Below are 21,975 nucleotides of genomic sequence, written 5' to 3' on the forward strand. Positions count from 1 at the left end.
GTCACATGGAGAGATGTGAGCACAGTTACTGACTGGGCTGGTGCTGGGTGGATATGCTGATTGAACCTGCTGTGTCCCCATGATTTCCTTGGGCCTGGAAGCACTGAAGCTCCATTAACATGGTGCAGTACTTTGGCCTGCAAAGATGTGGGGGGAAAGTTCTTGCTGGTACAAAGCCTAGATGGAGCTGTGAAATGGGTGTTCAGTTTTGTTTTGTGCTCCATCCTCCCTGTTTGGCCTTTTGTATCCATTCCCAGTGGAGGAAAGAGATTCAAAGCCACTCTGCTCTCATGGAATGTCTGAGGTAAAGCCCAGGGAAGCCCGTGACACATTCCTATGCCCCAGAGGTAGCTAGAGGTCAATGGCAATGAAAGGAAAAAGTGGAAACAAAACCCAGTTCTTCACACTGCCGTCACAACTATGTAGCCAGGAGATAGCAGAGACAAGTTTCAGCTTGGTACTGTATTTCTAATTTCAAAAAACAGGCAGCTGGAAACAAGGGCCAGAAGGAAAAAGATCTATGTTCTGATGCTGCCTCTGGTATTACAGCTGGTTTCTATGCTTTGGATTCTATGGAATTCAGCACTGGACCAGTTCATAGCTATTTAACAAGAAAACACAACTCTTGCTGCTGCAAACTCCAAGAAGTTCCCTCTTGCCAAGGATCAGTGCCAGGCCCATAAAACTCCAGGATGGGGAACTATGACTTGAACAGCCATAGGGCCCTGGGTGGTTCTTTGAGCAGCAGTGAACTTCCTTGTCTGTAAATATTCATCTTGTATTAACATAATTTGTTTTATTTTTTTATTTGAAGTTTGTTTTATTATGTGAATGTAATGTGCAGCTGCATTGTTTAAAATAATCCATGCTTCTAGAAAGGTACTCTAACAGAAATGGAAGTTAATTTAACACTTAATATGGTGATGTTCCTGATTTTTGTGATTTAAAAAGGCCATGATTATATGTAAATGTCAATTTTACTATTGTCACTAAGTTATGTCTAATAAAACTTAACAGCCAATTGATGCAATTCTTTCTGCCCACTTTAGCACCTATTAAACCATGGGACTGTTATTCACACAGCACAGCATCCACCTGGCACCTACATATCTCCCCAGAGGACTGAAAGGGACCTTCATTTCCTGCAGTCACAAGTGTCCACACAAGGACATGCCATGATTTTATGATACCAGATCCATCTATACTGACAGCCACAGGTGTGCTCATTTCAGCCTGGGCTTGCACAGCCTATTGCAGTGATCCATTATTGCATTGACTCTGGAATATATGCCATGCTACCAAACAGCAAGGACAGAGGGAAATATTGTGCTTTTAGTCTCTTGTTTTTGCAGCATCTGCCTCTCTCACTTATACCTTCCTAGGCAGCTGAGCATCCTGATCCAGGACAACCTGATTCATTATAGTACTTTCATTACTCCTGATTTTGACTCTGAAATGATGAATTGCAAAATGGCACTGAGGTGTCACATAAAGAGACTGGAGGTGAGACAGAAAAGCCTGATTAAAAAATGCAAACCTTTACTTAGATCCACTTGACAACAAAGAAAAGCTGTGTTAGTTATTAACTTGCCCTTCTGTACATGAGCAGGTTTATTGGTAACCATGCAGCAGCTGGGACCAGAGAGATTTTTCATTGGAATGGAGATGGCTTATTGCTGATGAAAAGACACAAAGTGAGCCTTCCTTAATCTCTTTGCCCTCATCTTGAAGCCATACTACGTCTATGAGATGATTCATAAACACTCTGGCCTGTTGCCAGATAGCTGACACCCTGTCGTAAAGAGAGAGCAGTCTATAAATAATTCGAGGAATGAGCTGTGATTCACCTAAAATGCCATCTCTCCAGTCATTCCTCTGTTTCATTAGTTGTGCATCACTGCATTATTTAAGGCTGAATGCTTAAACATAGTGTAGCCCAAGGAAATCAGTATTATAATAGTGCATAAGGAACAGATTATAAAAATCGGTATGAGTATGAAGAGCTTGGAGGTCTGAGGTCCCCATTTTCCCTAATTTATTTTTTAAAATCCCACTTGAAGTGTGGCTTTAGTACTAGTATGGTTAGCTGAAGCTCCCAACAACTTCTGCCACCAAAGCTGTTACTAGTCAAAGATCGCTCTGAATATTCATTTACTAAACAATCTTTGCATGTGTAACGTCTCCCACCATGACATCATTCTCCGTTAGTGATCACAGAACGCAGGGTCAGGAACTGGGAGCTTTGTGACGCTTTCAGGAGCACAAACAACGTCATCGAAGCCAGCTTCCAGCTGCGCGGAATGGGGTCCTGACAGCCCGATGCGCTCTCGGTGTGCCAGATGTGCCGCGCGAGGCCAGCTGTGCAGAACGCGAATGCGCTCTCGGTGTGCCAGATGTGCCGCGCGAGGCCAGCTGTGCAGAACGCGAATGCGCTGTCGGTGTGCCAGATGTGCCGCGCGAGGCCAGCTGTGCAGAACGTGAATGCGCTCTCGGTGTCCCAGATGTGCCGCGCGGGGCCAGCTGTGCAGAACGCGAATGCGCTCTCGGTGTGCCAGATGTGCCGCGCGAGGCCAGCTGTGCAGAACGCAGCAGCCGAGGCCGCAGCGCGGTGGCAGCCGGAGGCGGTGCCGGCTGCCGCTGCGGGGCTGTGTCCCCGGGCGGTCACACCGGGGGGTCTCGGCGCCCCCGGGCCGCCGCCGGCTCCGGCACGGCCCGCCCGGCCCTGGCCAAGGTGCTGAACCGGGCCCAGGCGCGCTGCGGGCACGGCTGCGGGAGCCGCGGGGCGAGCGAGGGTCCCGGCAGACACACCGCGATATCCCCGCTGCCCAGCCGTGGTGCGACAGCTGGGACAGCCCTGTCCCCTCGCCAGCAGCTACCAACTCGAAGGACGCTGTCGCACCTGATGGCGTTGGTTAGGAAAATGGGCTTGCTTTGATCTCGAGGCAATCTTTACCTGACAACACGACTGGGGGCGAGGAAGCAGGGAGGGATACCACATCCACGGGGCTACATCCCTGGTAACCATAAGTGACACTTTGCAGGTACACGCAGTGCTGGGCTCCTCTGTCCAGGCCGTGAGGCAGCTGGGTGACAGGCAGGGTAATTTCAGAGTATCCTACTCTGTATCACTGCATGTAGAGGCAGTGTCAGCTGGAAAGCTCCCCTTTACCAGTGGTATGAACTGCAGCTTATCCCAGATACAGAATAAAGAGGTTATCAACTGCCTCCCAGCTGGGACAGAGAAACCAAAAAATCCCTGTGACCTTTGAGAAAAGCATCTATGTAACCTCCAAAGCATTGCACGTTTGATTATAAGCTTGATTCTACAGAAACACTTGTTACTACAGATTTAAAATAATCATCACTCTATGTTATAGGATTATTTAGACTATCCAGGTAGGAATATGATCTCCATTATATAGGAAATTATATCACAAATGTTAATCACTCTGTAGTAAATTTTGTTCTTCCCCAAGACTAGGATTCCCAACAGCCTCCCACCCACATGCTAAAAGGTTTTTCCAAGTTACACTAACAAGTAGAACCTAAAATATACATACATTGTTCTGTTTTTCTCCAACATCCACTCTGGAATTACATGAAAGACAGCTGCTGCAATGATTTTCAGTAATCAAGAGAAAGAATATAGTAATAACTACCTTTCTGCCGCCCTCCTACTTTTTGCTCATCTAGTCCAATTTGAAATCCAGGCGCTCCAAATGATCCAACAACATCAAAAAGTGATGAAAAAAAGGAAAACCTATGCTGATGGAAAGACTCTAGGGAGACTCTGGTTTTAAGAAAAGTTGGCATCTCTTTTGGTTATAAAACCACACAGTTCCAAGACACAAGCAACTCCTCTTCCTAAGAAATACACATTCTTGTCCAAATCTAGACAAAATCTTCACCAATAGTGAAATCCAGGTCAGTTCATTCCCAAGTTCTGAATATTACTGTAAAGCAAAGATCAGCTCAGCAATATCCAAACTCAGCTGTAATTGTTGCACCTGCTTTGAGTTCCAGTTCCCTCCCTTGGAGATAGAATCAAACAAAGCAAATAGGAATGACAAGATCCCTTCTTGCTTCAGGAAACAGGGCTAATTTTGTTTATCTATGGGTCATGAAATATTTAGTGATACCTTTCTGCAGGTGAATGGAGCAACACTGACTTAGTACTGGTAGTATTGTTCAAACCTGCCAGCTTCAGTTTCCTTCAGAGCGTGATATTAGCCTGGTAAATTTTTTGCCTTCTTACCTGAATAAATCAACAACATTTCTAGGGGAAAGATGCCATGTTCCTCCACTACAACAGTCACATTTCAACAAAGGTGTTTTTCTAAACTTTTACAGTCTATAAGAATTGCAGTAACCCACTGAAATCAGCATGACTAAGTCCAACCCCGAGAATAAAATGGAACTTAGAGAGCTTTAAGTTTCTTCTTAGCAAAAGACCTTTTTTCAAAATGAAATATCATTACCTCAATGGCCCTGTGGCCATTCCAGAGGTATACAAACATTTGCTGCCTATCTGTAAGCCATTCAATAATAAAGATCTTGATACTGTGTAAATATTTAACTACAATAGAGGATATAAATCAGAGAAAGTGATTCTGTTTCATTTCACTGGTGGCAGTAAATCACAGGCTATTCAGACTACTGGGCTACACCCAAATAAATGACTGAGCTGTGAATACAGGCAGACATTACCTAAAATTTCCTGTAAAGCAAGTCCTAATTTAATCCAGAATTCACAGAGGGAAGATTAGCAGTACCTCAACTCCAGAAACCTGAAGCACTTCCAGATATTTTTACTGTATCATCCAAGAAGGGAGAAGTTGCCAACACCGAACCTTTGGACGAGTTCTCCAGAAGATGTGACCAGAAACGTGAAGGGGCTGCAAAAGCTCTTGAGTTTGGGGCCCTGGATATTAATGACAGATGCAGCAGAGAAAAGGAGTAGCCACTAAATTCCAGTCTCATTTAATCAGATAGGATTGAGTATAATTAGAAGCAGCAGCATGATGGAGCACAAGAAACCAGTCAGCCCTTATCCAAGGGCTGATCCAGGTTTCTGTGCTATAAGAAGGTCCTGGAGCTGCCACATGAGAAACAGCCATGCTGTGTGTCACTGCTCCAGGGATGCAACACTGGGATCCACATCACAACAGGGACATGAGTTCCCTCAATGCACTGCAAATTGGAAGTTAAAATCTTCCATGACTTGGCTTTTTCTATGAGAATAACAACTGCAAGTGCATGAACTCATGCTCAGCTACAGCAGCAGCCACCAGGGACTGAGTCACTGTCACCATTCTCCTGTGAACTGCCACTGCAATTCCCTCTCTGGCTATCTGATGTGCAAGGTTTGGTGCCAGCCCTGGGTCCACAAGGATGGGTCACACTGCCTCATTTCTAAGAGCCACCAATGCAACTGCTTGTTTTGTCAGGACTTGTTTATCCTCACATCCTCATTTCTGCCTTTCCCATCCTCTGCCATCAAAACACTTCAGCCAGAGGAACAGTTAGTGTCACCCAAGTGGCTTACAGACCCCTTCTGCAGTCTTTAAAGGGACATCAAGGAGACAAAAGACCAGACAATTTGAAAAAATTAAGTAGGAATGAGATGCTTCTACTGGGAAAGTATGGGATGCTACTCTTGACAACATATCACTGTCCCAGGGCACCTAACAGGGTCTCTGCTTACCTTTTGCTTTGTTCTGGAATGGGCTCTTTATCAGAGAGAAAAGTACTATTTGCTTATGAAAAGATAAGAAATGGGTTTATTTTTATCAGTTTAGTCTTAAGGTTCATCTTCTTGCTCGCAGGACACCTCATCCCATCAGTGCCCATCTGTGGGCCCAGCTCCACAGACCCATCCCCAAGGGGAGGAAGAGGAGGGTGAGCCAGAACTCCAACAGCAATCAGAAATTCTGCAAGACAGTGACTGCAGAGACAGCAGGTATAAGCTATACATACTTTTCTCAACTTCTCCAAGCTGTACGGCCTCACCTGGGGATGATGACAGTGGTTTTTTATCAGCAAGAGCAAAACTTCCCTCTGCCTGCCCTCTTTTTCCACTTGGCCCACAGGCAGGTACAAGTTCAATGAGTGCCTGCAAGCCCCAGTGCATACAAACGAGCCCTGTGCAGCATTATATTTTGGTTTTCTCTACCCTCCCTTTGTGCTCCCCTGGCTAAAGTCAATGAAACATTGAAAGCATCCAAGTAAATCGGTCTATTGCATTTTCTCATCAGCTTAAAATGCTCTCCTTGGTGCCAAAAAAATGACAATCCACTGAAGAACCAGGCTTGCAAGATAGTTGTATTGATGCTATTTCTTTTTGCCTTGCCATCTCAAGAGGCCTGTTGGCAGGGAACATATCCCCCTGCTCTCCAGTCCAGCGTGCCATAGTGAGCACAAAAAATTGTACACATGGCTCTGACAGAGGGTGTCCCAGCAGAAACCTGCCCCACCAACACTTGCCTCCCACCATGGTCATCCTAAAACAGGTCAAATTAAATGCACCATAATAAAATAAAACTACTCCATAAAACCCTGTCATAAGACAGGAGCCCAGACATGTTTTGTGTGTTACCCACCCTGAGGGACAGGGCTGAATCCATGAACCACCCTGAACTGAAGGGCTTTGGGGTTGGGTGAGCCCCAGCAGCCTGAGCCCTGGGCTGGCAGCAGGGTCTGAGCCCTCCTGAGTGCCTTGAGCAGAGGGGGAGCTGGGCAGAGAGGCAAGAGAGAGGCTGGGGCAGGCTGTGGATGGCTGGCACAGGGCAAGTTCCTGGGATGGCACAGCCACTCCTTAACACGTGGAACACATGATTTATTAACGAAGAAGCAGACCCAGCATCCCCAAGAGTCATGTTCTGTAACACTACCCACTCCTCTGTCCTGCACTGAGCAGTTTAAGCCATGGCAGCTACTGCTGTCACCAGCAAAGCCCAGGCTGCCTGTGACCACCTCACCCTGCTCTCCTCTGCCACAGCAGCAGAGGGGAGGCACAGAGCCCCAAAGAAGGGAAGATGGGAAAAGTGGGTTATCCACTGTTGGAAACAATGAACATTCACTACAATTATTATTTGTAATATAGTATCTGAACACAAAAAGCAGAGTCTGAGCATCAGCTCAGAGAAAGGAATTAATTGCTAAGTTGCTTGTGAGCAGTTTAGAAACGCCTGTTTTACAAAAGTCTGGGAAAGTCTTAGAATTATAGAAGAGATATAAAAAGTACAACTCTAAAACTCTGTAATAACCTTCTTCTGGCTACTGCCTGAGTCCCAGTCAGAAGAATTAACATGCAATGGGAGACAGCAGTCAAGGCTGGAGTAAAGGGGAGCAATAGTGGCATGTTTTTCTTTCTTATTGATTTAATTTTCAGCGCACTCTGGAATTGGCTGTTCATTTCAGCATGGATGCACTCAGCAGTTTGTGACACACTGTGCTGCTTTGCTCTGCCAGCTGTGCTGTGCCTGCCAACATTTGTTGAGAAATAACAGGAGGTCACACATGGTGTCAAAAAAAAAAAATACCCCTGGCACAGCACATAGAAAAAAGGCATTGTATTAATGGCAATGAATTCAGACCTACTGATGGTGGAATTAATGAAATCCATGGCTGGCACTCTCTTTGCATCCCAATGGAGGCTACAACAAACAAAGAAAATGTACTGGCCACTAGCCCACGGGGTCAGCAAACCAGCCTTGTCCAGGGCAGCTGGAAGCCCATTGCCTTCCTTGGCAGGCCCTGAAGTGGAGAATGGAATTCAAGTGCTTCCCTAGGACCTCTCTTCTCTGACTCTAAGGCAACAGGAAACCAGGAGACCGGGAAGCAAGGAGCTAAGTAATGCTCATGGAGAAAAAACAGCATGGAATGGTGATTTGATTTGATTATTTCAGTTTAATTTTCTTGGTTTCTAAGCTCTTTTTTTATTTAGATACAAGGGAAGGACATCTTTCCTTTTGATTCTTATTTGCCCCGAATCTGAAACTCATCTCCTAAGCATCAACATTTACTTATTGTTCTTTTCTTTCCTGAAGAGTTTCAAGTCCCTTTCAGGAAACCCTCAGAAACATTTATGCTGGCCTTTGTCTCCCCATTCTCTTTATGCTGCCCAGAGACAACTAAGGACACATACATTTCTACATAAAAACAAAATTCCTCACAATAAAAGCAAGGATTTAGTTAGTTCATGTGCATCCATCCTTGGACATAGTCAGCAGGTGGCTGGACAAGCCCCTGAGCAACCCAGTTCAACTTGGAACTTACCCCTTTGAGCTGAAATGTTGAGCTGAAAACCTCTGTCTCTTTCTACCTTCAGATTTTCAATATTTCAGTGATTCTAAATCCACATCTGATCAGCCATCTCTTCATGTACTATTTATGTGCAAGTGAAAATCAGTCAGCACTCACCTGCTTTAGACCAGCCAGCCTTAGCTGGAGCATGACCCACCACTTTCCATTTCTCCCTATAAAATAGGACTATAGATTTCTGCTTTTATCTTCACATTTTCTACCTTTGTCCAAATGCATTTGGAAGCAGAATCCAGAAAATGCAGCTATTCCCCAGGCATCTCAAAGCACAAAGTCATTTGTTGATGTTTCTGCATTAACCCCAGCTGGGTGTTCATTCCCTTTTGAAAGAATTATTTAACTCCTGCTGCTGTTCAAAAATATAGTTGGGTGCACCAAGTCCCACACATGCCAGTGTCAAATCTGGAAGAACCACCACTGATCAAAAAGACACAAGTAATTCCTTTCTCCTAGGGCACTTTAATGCAACTCTTTCATGTTTAATGTTTAATGTGAGTGGAATAATAGTTTGTCTCTTGCTATTCCCCATTAACACAGATCAGAGGCACCACATGCTCACATTCAACTTAATACTTCCCAGTTGGTCACCCAACCAGTAGGTTCAATATGGGGAAAAGACTGAATTGGAAGCCTCTCAAATAGTTTCTAAAAGGCACTAGCTAACTATGGATGCAAGCCCCTCCTCCAAATGTATTATTCTGCAATTCCACTGTAACTCATCCCTTGTAGCAACCTGAGAAATCTGATAACAATTTTTACCATTACAGATTGACAGTTTCTCCCTAAAGCTAAGCTGAAAACAGGTGATTCTGTCATTATATACTTTGTTTTCTTTTTGGAAAAAAAGATAACTGAACAAGGAAAATTAAGGATTTTTGTGTCAAAGGCTTTGAAATAGAACATTTGCTGTTCATTTTATGCCTGAACTGGAACTCTTCTCAAAATCAGTAGTATCCATTACATCCTCTCTCATCTGGAAGATCAAACTGCCCATAGACAAAGGCCCTGGAATAATCAGTTTTGCACAAAAACTCTGCTTAAGCTGAGCAAGAAGGTGGACAAAGAGACAATAATTAGTGATTTATGGAAGTTCAGCTGTTTCTCCATGCTCATGACCAGCCTGCAGCAGGGAAGCATTACTCATCAGCTCCAAGGAAGCCAACTGTCTATGGCTTGCAAGTAAGGAGGGACTTGCCAGATAGTACCTACCAATGGTCTGGTCTTGGGGTTGAAACCGCGTTTGGAAGATGGAGGAGGCAACCATGTGTGCTGATAAAGCCAACAAACTTGGAACCAAGGTCTTTTGTTTTCTTTCCTCTGATGCCAAGGAGAGGGGCGTGCCTGAGTCTGCACAGAGAGTTCCCACTGAACAATGTCAGACACTTGCCAGTTTGGAGGTCTGCCAGTCTAGGGCCACCTCAGTGAACTCATATGGCAAGGCAGAAGGAACACACAAAGACCAGACCAAGGTTATCACAGTCTTCCCAGAGAAGGCCAAAACAACCATTTGTCATCATTATGTTCATTCTCTATTCTTATTTCTATGCTCCCTAGAAAATAAAGTAATGCTTACTAAGAAGTAAAAAGAAGGAAGAAACAACCTGAATATCTGAGACTGGCTGAACTGATGGAGAAGATGATGAATAACCAGCATGGCTGGTAGAACTCCTATTCTTCCTTTATGAATGTTATACAACCCACTGCTTAAAATATCAGAGCCTTGATTTATTACTTGCCATGGTGTAAACAGGTTTTGATTGCTTGGCACCTCTCTTCTGTCAAAAAAAAAAAAAAAAATGAAGCAAGTGTCCACCCATGGTGGTTTTCTATGCATAGCTGAGACTCACTTTTGCAGACTCAACTTCCAGCAGACTTCTCAGCAAGTACCCTGCTGGACTGGAACTCATGTCAGTCCAGTGGAGTCTCTACACCTCCTACCAAAATACATCAGCATGTGAAAGCCTGGAATGAGGCATATAAGCAGTAAAGAAACAGAAACTAGAGAAAAACAGATAAAAAGTGGGGAAAAATGGGAAAATGCAAAGACAAAAATGATAGTATTTTACCTTTCTGTGGTATTTTTTTCTATTAATTAACCTATATTTGCAGCATTTTGCGCTAGTCTCTAGTTTTGCTCACTTCTCCTTAGAGAAGAGAGAAATTTCCTGGTCAGATTTGCCTCTTCACTATAGTCTTACATCAGGTAGGAGAGAAGAGCCCAGCACCACACAGCCCACAGCTAAAATGTGCCAGGGTCAAAGATCAGGGACAAGCCTTGTCTGCCCAGAAGGGCAAACTGGAGCACAGACCCTGAAACACGCAGCTCCTGATTGTACCTTCATCTCCAGCTGTTATCCCCACAGCCCCACCGAGTCCGAGGTGCCTGGCAAGAGAGGATGGATGGACATCCTTGCCTCTGACAGACAGCCCTGTATCACAGCAAAGATTCAGCCTCTGCCTCACATCCATCATCCTGCTGGCTGAGCCTTCACACAAACACTGACTGTGTTGGCTCCACAGATCTGCTCCTGTAATCACAGCACTGAGCAATCACTGAGGGACAGAGCAATTCCAAAAATCACAATTCAGCATGAAGTGACACAGGAGAATGAACACAGTCATGTTGCATCCTACCATGTACCACTGCAATCAACCCTCCTCAAGCAAGAATTAGGGTGTCAGAAGGTGTCCCAGGAAACAAACCAACCAATTTGGACTATTTACCCAAAGTTTTCCCACTAGGGACATAAGCTCTTCAGACTGTCCTTAAAGAAATCTGATTCTCAGCCCTGGCAAATGATAACAAGCAGAGAAAATGGTACACTCAGATACTTCCAGTCCCATAAAATGATAGGGTTGTGATCATCAGCCCACACAGGAGGAGGATGGCTGTGCCAGGTTAATGCCAAACCAAGGAAAGGCAAACAGAATGGGCATGGGCCACCTGTGGAGGCGTGTGCATTAATTGTGCTGTCCTGGATCATTTACGCCAGCAGCCCTTGATTTGCTGCTTCCTTGTTGACACTAGGTCTGGTTGAGTTGTTAAAGAACAGCAGAGGACACTGGAGAGTCTTCATTGTAACTGCTGAATTGAGAGCAAACAAGGAAGCTAAAATTAATCACTTGCACTTAGGTTGCCATCAGGGTGCACGACACACACCACAGTTAAGCTCCCTTCTTCTACAGAGAGAGCCTTGAATGCTGTCCTGGCCCAAAAAGGAGATGCAGAATAGCAGGTCCAGGAGCTACAGTCAGTTTGTGTAGCTAAAAACACCTCGTCAGGACTGTGAAATGGTAGGGTATGAGCTCCTATCTGAAGAGATCACCTGAGGGAATCAACATGGATCAGGCAATAAGGCAAGCTGTCAGCCTGGCTCTTTACACTAACCTCTGATGGTTTTACTTCTCCTCTAGTCTGATCTCTTCAGTATTCTCCTGCTGTCCATCTTCCTCCTGGAAACACATCTCACTTTCTGGGGATCAGCAAAGGGAACTGTGCAAAGTTTGCAAACACTTTGCTATCTTTGTTTCTCTTTGAGGGGGAAGTTTGAAATAACTGATCATTCACTCAAGTCAGAAGAACTGCTTGGTTCTAAGTTATTCCCCACTAGTAAAACCCCTCTGCTTTTGGGTACTCAGCTTTGCAGTCAATCATGGAAATACTATTTTCTCTTCAGCCACTGTGAGTTTGCCTCTGCCAACTCCACTCTCTCATTTCTGATGGGTATTAGGAGTCAGCATGACAAAAATAATAGCAAAAGTTTAATAGCAAACATCATCTTTTGAAGAGTTCCATGAATGTCTTATCATGTATGAAGAACCAAGGTCTTTCTAGAGGTGAGAGTAAAACAAGAAGAAATGCAGCACAAATTGCTCTGGGGGATAGATCTCATGATGGAGCCAGAGCTGCCACACCAGGAACAAAACCCTCGTGTCCCTGGAACAGGTGAGTAATAATTCTTCTGAGCCTCTAGCTCCTGAAGGGCAACTACACAGCTTCATTTTCACCAGTGCTGAGGAATCTCTGGCAGTGAACCTTGTGTTAAAACTATATTCCTGCTTTAGAAATCAACACATTCTAACAAATCTCCCCTGCACTGTTAAAAACCTCTCAGCTGAAGCTCCAGGGCAGGAGCTACCCTGGGCCCCAGTGCTCAAGTGAATCTTCAACCATCTGGTCTTCCCAAAGTCCTTAAAACACTGATGCTAAATGGTTTTTGGGCTTTACAACCACTGTTCAGTCCATGGAAAACAGATATGAAAGATCAATTAAGGGACAATTGATTTCAAACTTGCACCCCTGTTCTCTCCTGCTGGATGTGCTCAGACACAGCCCACTGGTGGCTTCATCTGTGTAGAGGTGAATCTGGGGATTTTTAATTATTAAAAAAAAAAAAATCTGCTTGGAAGGATTTGACATATAAACTGTGATCAGCTTGAAGCATCACAGTACAATACTCAATTTAAAAAAAAATCAAGTGTAAAACCTCATTTCTCATTGCCATCTTCTGGCCAGAGCAGTGTAGTGTATTCTCTTACTAAAACAAGCTGCAGTGTAGAGCACAGATGTGCAAGATGCAATGCACCAGTTGCACAAGTGCAACCCAGGTTTGGCTGCAGTATGTGCTACTGTACAGGCAGGGTATGAAAGCAGCTATCTGGGATTCACCATCCAGCTGGAGCAGCTGCTCAAGAAGTGAATCTGTGAAAAATTATACATTTGAAAGTATTTGAAAGCAAATCTCACTGAAACCTTTATCTGAAATGGCATTTATCCACCATGTTCTTTCTCAGACTCTAGTTACATTAAAATGGTTATCAATAATTTCTACACCCTCATCATGCTTAAAGGAAAAATACCCTTTAAAAATCACTCTTTAGTTAACCTAATCTCTTCCAAACCAGTGTCCTTGAGCAAACTGTAATCTTGGGAGCTAGACTAGTACATCTATATTCAATGAACAATACTTGCAATAACAGACCACTTATTTCTGATCCAGAGGCCAAATTAGGCTTGGCACAAATGCACCACGCATCTTGCAGTAGTCTGATTGTGCACCTATTGGCCCACTATTCAGAGTTACAGTTCCAGTCAGCCTGCAAGTTTATGTTTATACACCAAATAGACACAGCTAGGAGATGATGTGGAGGAGATTGATCACTGCTAAACTGATCTGACAACTGGATGGGAAGTGACTCTCCCTGTCCTTAGTTCTTCCTGCTTTGTAGTCACCTGCACAAGTGAAAGACTCCTAGTCTTAGCAGAGAACAGTTTTCTCTGCATCATTGTGGAAGAGCATTGCTCATAATCACCTTTCCCAGTATTTTCCCATCTTGAATACATCATCCCAAGCTGCTTCACCTAAAGGCCATTTAAAATACTCACAATGATTCCTCCAGATTTCCACAAGAGTCAGTGCACAGAGGTTTTGTCCAGCTCTCCCTGCAGAGGGGAGGACAAAGCAGAGATCTGGATGCCCTCTGCTTTCCTTCACCCTTGTAGGGGAGCACCTGCCCTGTGGCCATGAGTGACACCCCAATGGAGAAGCAGCTGTATATTTACACATTACACACCTCTTGGATCTGTAAGAATTTTGACCATTTTGGACCAATCCCTAACCTCTGCTGCCTTTAATTAAACAAATTAGAGGCTTTAAATTTAAGATAGAATAACAAGAAAAGAGCAAAGTAAATAAGGTTAATCAAAGGGAATACAATGTAGCAGGATAAAGCAATAAACCCACAAGCATTGTAGCAGTAGGTATTTGCAATAACCAAGTTCCCTACTCCTCTTGCAGAAATACGCCTGAGTCAAGGAGAGGTACAGTGCCAGAGCTGCTCCAGGTGCACTGGGAGGCTCTGTAATTCTTCTCCAGAGCAGCACAGCACTGGAATTCTGCTCTTGCTTTCCCAGACATTCTTCACACTGCCCTTTTTCCCTGTGCTCTCTGTAGATAGTTCAAGTCCTTCCCATGGAGCATCAGCACATGCTGGCAGCGAGAGGGTTGCTCAAGGAGCTCATGAAGATTTTCCAAATCCTGTGCTACTGTGACAGTGCTGACAGTCTTTAATAGTCTCAGCCTGGCTGCTCTTTTCCCAGTTGTGTTGCTAAACTGAAATGCAGGCAGTTTCTTTTCACCACTTGTTTGTAATGGCTTTGTTAACACTCTGATCTTTTCCTCATGGTCTTTTACCATGACATATTTTCAAAGACCCATTTGTTCTCTGAGCCTTGTATTTGAGGACAATATGCTGTATATTCTTGCTTTACAAAAAAACATGTTCATAAATCCATATTCCCTTTGGGTTCCCTCTCAATTATTTAAACTGTTCCTAGAAAAAGATGGGGATTATCTAAACATATAGTTGTATTTGTTTATAGAGTCTGCTTTACTCAGTAACTATTTTAGAATACTATTAGGATGTTGAAACCAAATCAGATTAGGCCTGTCTCTTGTATATGTTTATACAGACATCAGTCTTCAATTGAAGTTTTTACCCACTAGTGCCACTGCTTTTCTGGATAAGTAATTGTAGCCAAGCTCCATGAAATAAATTCTTGTTGTAAGAGAAGCCTGAAGCAGTTCCTTCATGAGTACCTCCAGGAAAGGTATCCAGATTTGTTTGCAAGCAACTTTACCTTCCAAGTGGATGATTGATGCCATTATTACTTGTTAAAGCATTCAAATCACATCTTGGCCATCATTATTATATGCTTTCACACACAGCAAAAGCTGAGTTGCTTTGAATAAAAAATTTAGACCTTGAATCACTTGCAGTAGAAAAAGGGAACAGATGATATCACCTGAATGCTCCTTTTACAAGCTGTACAGCCTGTGAGGCCTGGAAGGCAATAAACAGTGATAAGGAACATATTTAAGGAGAGCAAGTAGCAGTGAGAGACCCAACCAAGAGTTATGTTTTCTTCCACTTATTCTCTGAGCAAATGTAATACTTTTTTCTTGTTCAACTCTGCCAACTAGCTCAGCTAGTTAATGGATCATTCACAGTGAAAACATAATTAGCAACAATTAATAAAGGAGAAATGGCTTGCATAACAGCCTACACAGGACATCGTGCCAGGAGACCACTTATGAAACACCACTTATTAACACCATAATTATGACTATCTGCTGCTTCCATTGTATTTGCAGCTTTAAGCTCCACAGCATAAATTGTGTGCAAAATAATGCTGTAGGACCAAACTCCAAGCACCTAATAAGTAGATCTAAAATGTTTGGATCTGTCCCACTAGCAACATTTTGCACCATTGGGTGCTACTACAGATGCTGTGTGAAAAACATATGGAAACAAATTGCTGTGCCCTACAGCTGTGCCTGCAGTGGGTGCTGGCAAAATTGCAGCAAAATCCAGTTGAGACGGTTGAGATTAATTAAATGAAACAGCTGCAGCTTTGAGGCAATCCAGGAGGCTTCTCTGAATTTATGCAAATAAACATTTACAGGACAGAAAGGAATCACAACAATTTAGGGTTTCCACCATGTCTTGGCAGCAGCCTGACTCATATCTGCTGTTTTGGTTGCAGAATATTTTATACTGAGGTTGTCAAGCAGACAATTCATGGACTGTGTAGAGTCCCTGGATGCACAGGTGGCCTCCATTAAGTGCCCATATGCTCCACAATTTCAGCTTTCAGAGAGTAAAACATTTTCAAGCAAAAAAAATAAAGATTAGGCAGGCTGGCCAGGGTGAAAAATAAAACATAAGTCAGAGGAAGATGAAACAGAAGAAAATGGGGAAAGGACGAGAGAGATAAAGCAGCAGTTCATGAAAAATGAGCTCCCTCACAAAGCAACTCTGTCAAATATGACAGATTGATATTAGTCTGTTTGGTGCTGAATTAAAGACTGGCATCACCTGGGATGGCTGTGCAAGCCCTGCCTGAAGGAGCACACTGAAGAGTGCTTGACCCCACATGTTACCAGTTACCAAAGCCAGCAGGACACCCTGAACCCCAGGATTCATCCCTCTCCCTGGAGGACAACAGCCCTCAGCCTTGTTCTCTGATCTCAGACCACTTTAACCAGCTTGTCCTGAGCACTCAGACACGACAGTTTGGATTCCAGTCGAGCAGCATAAAGTGCATGGTCTGTTGCAGCTGAGGCAAGGGAGATTCTGGCAATGCAGCCCCCATTGTTTGCACAGCAAGGGCTCTGGTTTTGTTTCAAAACACAATAGGTTGATTTGAACGAATTTTCCCCCTTGAAATAACTCGTTTAAATCACATGACAAAATAGATTTTGAAACAAAAACTAGTTTTTCAAACCCCACAGCTCTTTCAAGAACTAGGGACTTGGACAACATGTCCCCTGCACTCAGCACAGGTGAGGCCACGCCCTGAGATCTGTGTCCAGTTCTGAGCCCTTCAATTCAGGAAGGACATTGAGGGGCTGGAGCGAGTCCAGAGAAGGGCAAGGGAGCTGGGGAAGGGTCTGGAGCTATGAGGAGTGACTGTGGGGTGTTCAGCCTGGAGAAAAGGAGGCTCAGAGGAGACTTTCTCTACAACTCCCTGGAAGGAAGGTGCAGCCAGGTGGAGGTCAGGCTCTTCTAACAGGCAGCCAATGACAGGACGAGAGGATGTAGTCTCAGGCTGCACCAGGGAAAGTTCAGGTTGAACATTAGGAGGAATTTCTTCACAAAAATGGTGATTAAAAATTGGGATGGGCTGCCCAGCAAGGTGGTGGAATCACCATCCCTGGAGGTGTTTAAGGAAAGACTGGATGTGGCACTCAGTGCCATGATCCAGTTGACATGATGGTGTTTGATCAAAGGCTGGACTTGATGATCTCAGAGATCATTTCAGCCTAATGGATTATGTAAGTTCAAGTATTTTCAACAAGCAGGACAGTTAAACATTTCCCAAGGCATTCAAAGAAGCAATCCTAGTTATGTATTCCCAAGAGTAACCATGTCTATCTGCTAACATACCTCACCCACCTTTACACACTGCCAGTGACAACAGCATCCCCTTTAGAGCAGGGTCTATTATTGGTAAATCCTGAATTCCAGCCCTCTCTGGTATGTGAGCTTATGAAAAGCAAAACAAAAGCAGCCGGAGCTTGGATATTACTCCAGTGAGTATTTACATTTGAGCAGCACCTGGAATCATGACCAAAACCACACAAAGGTAGGTGCTCCATAGGCACTGAAAAGATAACCCTTGACAAAGAGAGTTTACAAACTTGGCATACTATGGGGTCTTGGTCATGCCTATTCATCTACTACTGACATCTGCAAGGGTCACAGACCTGACACTCTCTGTGCCAAGGCTGGCTTCAGCAACTGCAGGGTCCTGTCAAGGGCCAAATTCCTGCACCACACCCAGCTAAGGAGTGTGCAGAGGAGGCAGAGGCTGAAAACAGGCTGCTGCAACTCCTCCTGCTCCAAAGCAAGGTCTGCATGGGGTGCAGGAGCAGTATATTCCTTACTCCCCTTTTGTCAGAATAGAGAGGAAACCCTCAAAGTAAAGGCAGATCTCTGATGCATTTAACCACACTGAAAACTGCCTGGACAATTCCATGGCAATACCAATTGATTTAGAAAATTTAACTACTGCATTGAAATCTTCTGCATTCAAGGTGCCCAGCACATTTGCAAGGTCTGACTGGCAGCAGTGGGTCTCACCAGCCAGGAGCCCATCCACAGCACCCAAGCAAGGCAGGCTCAGCTGAGAATTCAGAGTGCTGGAGAGTCCATGGTGATGAAGCAGGTTTGAAGTCAAACCACAGGTCAGACTCAGGTGGAGCCAAGCAGCAAGGCACATCCAGGGCCCGGACAGAAGTCACTGTGTGCACTGGAGTCTGGTTCAGCGGGATTCATGGAAAGGAAAGTGCATGGCCAAAACACAGACCACACCATTCCTACAGCATAGCTCAAAGCAGAGCTCAGTGGCCCAGTCTGAGCCTAAATAGGATCCCTGGGCTGATGAGCAAGGGCTGTGGGTGGAGGTGAGGCTGATCAGGACAATGAAGAGCTGTTGGTGCAATCAGGGCCCCAGCACGTGTGTAGAAGAGCAGCTTATGGGCTGTGATGGCACTTTTGTCAGCAGTGCCACTGAGCACTAGAAGAGAAGAGATGGAATTACTCTGGGATCCTGGGGGGTTTCTGCAGTCTCCTGCTTCCTTAGTGCCCATCCATTTTAATCTATCCTAGCAAGAACCTTCTGAAGCTGTGGCTTGAGCCATAAACATTTGCCTCTAAGACAATGGAAAGCTCAAATAAATTAATAGAAAGCTCTTTTCCTGTTATTGGAGTGGACTTTGAATCATCATGCAGCAGCACATCAGCACCTATTGTCTTGGCCAGACACAGAGGCAGTGTGTGCTGAAAAAATCATTCCCACTACTCATCTGGCTGCTGAATTAGAGGTTTGTTTTTGCCACTGCTCCCTCTTCAGAGTTGCCATTTCATTAGCTACAACCATGTTGTGCATCAGCCCCATCACCAGCACTGCCCCAGCTGTATCTCAGTTGATGACATATGGGAACACAGCTCTCAGTAATTCTTTTTCCAAATCATTTGTCCAAAATGGTATATATTGTTCTGACTGACTGCAACAGGAATTTGTTTGTGCTTTTCTATCCAAAATGATATTAGAGGTAAATATTCTGACTTGCTGAGGAAGTGCCAAATGGAGATACACTGGGTATAAAGGCCTGTCTGTCTACACAACAGTTAGATATTCAGCTAAAGGCAAGACAAGTTTGGTTTGAAACAAAAAGTACTCTTAATGCTTGAAATTAAAAGAAACGTTGCAACCTGAGGGAAGAATCTTCATGACAGCACTGCCAGGCCAGAATAAAGGAAAACTGACTGAACAAGACAAGAAGAAATATTCAACAACACTCTCAGCTTTTGGGGATCTGCTCTGCAGGTGTGCTTGCAGGGGCTGTAGGAGCTGTACCAGCTCAGTGCATATGGAGACAGCAATGACACCTTGCTGCTGTGCTGGCTCAGATATCAGTGTGTGTGTGTACATAACAATTCAGATTTCCATTATATTCTGATTGTACTCCCTTTTCCTCCAGTGGAACACCCCCAAAGAACTTCAAACTGGAAAATAGAAGAAGAAATGCCTAACAAAAGAACCAAAGGCATTTCACCTCAAAGATGCAGGGCGAATTATGGACCTAACTTGCCAAAGATGATTTCTATTGTTCAGATTTTATTTTAATAAAAGAATCACTGAGTATTTTTATTCTGTTATTTCTTGTTTCCTCCTGATAGAAGTTTGTCTGCATTTTCAGCATACTATCATCAGTAACTTTTAAGTGTGGAATGACTTTCACTTCACCTCCTTTTTTACCAGCCAAAATATCCAAGCTAGAACCCTGTTGTATTTGATTCAATATAAGCAGTGAACACAATCCAAGAGCTCTAAAAACTATAAGAGATTAAATACATGAAACTAAAAGAAATTAATACATGAAGAAATGGCTGATAGGGGAAGTCGAAGGGATGGTGTATTTCAAAGTCAAAGGTGATGTTCAGTGTATTTCTCTTGGTAGATATGAGTGTGGTGTCCAGCAGCCTGAGGGCTGGCAGCTGAACTGCTGGGAGCATTGGTTCTCAGGAAGATGTATCCTATTCAATTGTTTTCCTTTTGCTTGTTGTTTGGTCTGTATTAATCTTCTCAGGGCTTTTTCATTTTGTTTAATGTACAGAGAGCTCTTAGCAGAATAGACTGTGTTTCTAAGAGAAGTTCCAGTCTGCCCTCTAACCACAGCACCCACTCACACCAGAAATCTCCACTCTTGTCCATTAGCAAGAGAAAATGTGAGGGAGATCTGCCGTGGAAAGCCCAAGTCAGGGAAGGAAAGCAATACCAGAAGCATTTGGAGAATGAGGACATGGCAAATAGTCATGAACAATTTCCAGAAATGTCCCAGGAGATCATTGCCTTATTCAATGCCTCTCATTTCTGCCAGACTATTTCTGTCTCAGCCCTGAATGTGTCCATCTCAGTATGTGCAGCTAGCTTGGTAATTTTTAACTCATGGCACTAATTGAATTGTTATTGAATGTGATTAATTAGCACTGGAACAAGCCTCTAACAAAGAACTTATCGGATCCCTCCACTGACTCACAGCTTCCCAATGGCTTTGAGACTTGCAAATTGGACATGCTCCTACAATCTCTGGCAGGTCTCAGGTATCCTGCCTCCACTGGAACCTGCTGCCTTATGCACATGATGCCTGTATGGGCAGCCTGGGCCCCCTCCTCCCAAAAATGAGTCTCTAGGGCGGCAGCTTTTTTGCTTGCACATTTCCATCTCCAAGAGCATCAAGGCTGGCTCAGCAGACCTCTGCAGACCTCTGTTCAGAGCTGCAGCACTCCAGCCAAGTAACTGAGCTGGAATAATGCACATTCCATAGCAGGACTGCAGGAGGGTCCTTCAGCCTGCCTGGGCTCCTAGACTTCAACAGGAACTTAGATCTTTAGTGCAGATTAGGGTTAAATATCTTTGTGGCACAAACAGGGTGGCAGGAGCCTTAATATTATGTGCAAATCTCTTAGAATGAATTAGGATACTTCAGGAGATATGTTGTGTGTGTCCAGGAAGAGACAGATGCACATTCATCTCAAGTGCAAGACTTTCCATGTATCTTGTGGTATTCTTGGCCACAATGATGTCAAATAACACTGATTTCCCAGCCTGATTGTTCCTGTGATGGAAAATGTAGTTTTAATTAGATTTGACCTAGGCTTTTTTTATTTCTTTGGCCATATTTTCCACTATTTCCCATGGGAGAAAACAAGGAATATTTCACTTCAGAGGTCCCTGGGCAGGAAAGCTGCTGTACTGCTGTGTTAACTGGAAATCCTTTGTAACAGGTGTCAAAGAAAGGAGCACTTTGATTCCAGGAGCTGCAACTTTCCAGCCATGCACCCAGGATACAGGCTCTGCCTGGACAGTTCCAGATGATGCTTTTGATGTTCCTGTGCCTTCTACTGGGCATGTTTTGTACAGGAGGGGAGCACGAAGACAGTCAGACAGCCAGAGGGAAGGTTTTAACTGAGCTACTTGTCAACCAAAATATCATTTTCATCTAAATGGAAAAGCAGTGTATAAAAGCCAAAAATAGAATGGTGTTTTTCTAAACCACTGAAGAACTTTTACATTACACATTTAAATTTTTTATTTCCAAATTGTCTTTCAAAATTAAATAATAATTGATTTTTTTACTTCTTTCAAGGGAAGCCACATTTGTTTTTAGTCTGGAATTCAAAATATGCTGAAATAGTGACTTGTCCTGGAATATTCAGTTCTGCTGTGGGACAGCTTCAGGCCAAAATCAGTCAAAAACTGAATAAGTTTTTGACTGTTTGATGACAAAGGTCAAACAATCTGTGAGAAATTATCATTCCCTGGAAATTATTTCAAGTATTGAGGTACCTCTTCTGCATGCATAAAATTGAGCTTCCTTTAGGTGGTTACATGAACTTGAGACTTCAAATAAGCTTAGGAAAAGTCTTCCAGCTTCTCTGAATTTAGATGAGAGAATTCAAGTCCTGGCGTAAGCAACTCCAAATTTATTAAGCAAAATATGGCCAGGGAATTGCTATCTCACGGAGAATTAGGGAAAATAAAATGGAAATTTAAAAATAACCAAAAAAAAGGAAAACAAAACA

The 21,975-nt window shown here is 43.8% G+C and overlaps 1 long non-coding RNA gene across 1 annotated transcript; it reads left to right on the plus strand.

The window, feature by feature from the left end:
• The first annotated feature begins 6,699 nt into the window (after nucleotides 1-6,699).
• On the plus strand, nucleotides 6,700-20,500 carry LOC146766653 (uncharacterized). The gene is made up of 2 exons (XR_014957401.1): nucleotides 6,700-12,268; nucleotides 14,121-20,500. It is a non-coding gene; the product is annotated as an uncharacterized LOC146766653 (long non-coding RNA).
• Nucleotides 20,501-21,975: the final 1,475 nt, after the last annotated feature.

This window comes from Lonchura striata, chromosome 9 (genome assembly GCF_050655825.1).
Source record: "Lonchura striata isolate lonStrDom1 chromosome 9, ASM5065582v1, whole genome shotgun sequence".
NCBI lineage: Eukaryota > Metazoa > Chordata > Aves > Passeriformes > Estrildidae > Lonchura > Lonchura striata.